We start from the raw sequence: 1,602 nt of genomic DNA on the forward strand, positions 1-1,602 counted from the left end.
AGAAACGGCATGTTCATGAAAGAGATAAGCTATGTCAGTAGTACTGTAGTAGCTTGAAGAACAGGAAAAACAACAAGTAAGAAACGGCATGTTCATGAAAGAGATAAGCTATGTCAGTAGTACTGTAGTAGCTTGAAGAACAGGAAAAACAACAAGTAAGAAACGGCATGTTCATGAAAGAGATAAGCTATGTCAGTAGTACTGTAGTAGCTTGAAGAACAGGAAAAACAACAAGTAAGAAACGGCATGTTCATGAAAGAGATAAGCTATGTCAGTAGTACTGTAGTAGCTTGACTAGCAAGAAAAACAACAAGAAACGGCATGTTAATAAAAGAGATAAGTTGTGTAAGGCCAAATAAGTACAAATTTTTTTACATTAGCTATTTAGATGCATTATTATATCGCTTGTCGGAAATGTTGCCTCCAACATGTAAATGTGAAATATAAATATAAAATGATGGTGGAGTAAACAGTGTAAAAAAGAGAGAAAGTTGAGATAATAGTTATTTTTTGAATCAACAGCATACGTAACAAAGGCCTAAATAACAAACGCTTCTTTTTAACCGTATAGATACTGTCCTGGTTAGGGTACAATTTGAGGACTGTTGTTTGTGCTATGGTTAGTAGGCTTGTAGTGATATTTCTTTACAATGAGATAACAAGAGAAAAAAAACACGGTAATAAACACATTTCCTGCAATCTCAAAGTTATCAAAGACAGACAGAGTATGTTAAAGGTTAAAAACACAATGTCAGAGATTGTAAACGCCTCTGAATGTTGTCAATGTTAGGAATTCACTTAAGACTCGTGTCTGATTCGGAGTTAAAATCCGGCTTTGTAGTTGTAAGTAGATTTTGATTATACGATTTCCTGTCATTATTTTCTATTGATTAACTTTGTATACTTTAAAACTGTATAATCTCCAACAAATATTCTTTCCTCCCTAACCTATTGCATACGACACTTTCTCTAACAACTTAGTCACTAAAATATAATTAGAATAATAATAATAATAACTGTTTTTTCCTAAGACTTACAAAAGACCCTCTGGTGTAAAAATGTTGAGATCATCAAATATTTATCAACTTGGAGAAACCTAAATTTTCTACACCAATACTAAAATTTTAGTTTTGTGCAAGAAAAGGAATAAATCCAGGAGAAATAAATGTGTTTTCTAATATGCTTTGTGTGTGTGTGAACTGTGACATTTTGTGTGAACTGTGACATTTTTTCAATAGATTTATAGTCTTTGTTGAAGGATATTTGTTATGTACTGTATTTTGTATTTCATTTTTATATTATCCTGTAGTATTCTTGTCTTAAGCCTTATGCTTTAACAAGAATACTACAGGATAATATAAAAGTTAAATACAAAATAATTTTTTTTTCAATAGCAATATATACATAAAGTGCCAACAAAACGTGAGGAAACAAATGTTTAATACAAACATACATATACTTACAAGGAAATGATGTCATAAGAACAAAATAGTGGTTCTATTTATCTGTATTCTTTCTTCCTTCAAGGAAATGATGTCATGAGAACAAAATAGTGGTTCTATTTATCTGTATTCTTTCTTCCTTCAAGGAAATGATGTCATG

The sequence above is a fragment of the Limulus polyphemus genome, unplaced genomic scaffold, assembly GCF_000517525.1.
Source record: "Limulus polyphemus unplaced genomic scaffold, Limulus_polyphemus-2.1.2 Scaffold6352, whole genome shotgun sequence".
Lineage (NCBI taxonomy): Eukaryota > Metazoa > Arthropoda > Merostomata > Xiphosura > Limulidae > Limulus > Limulus polyphemus.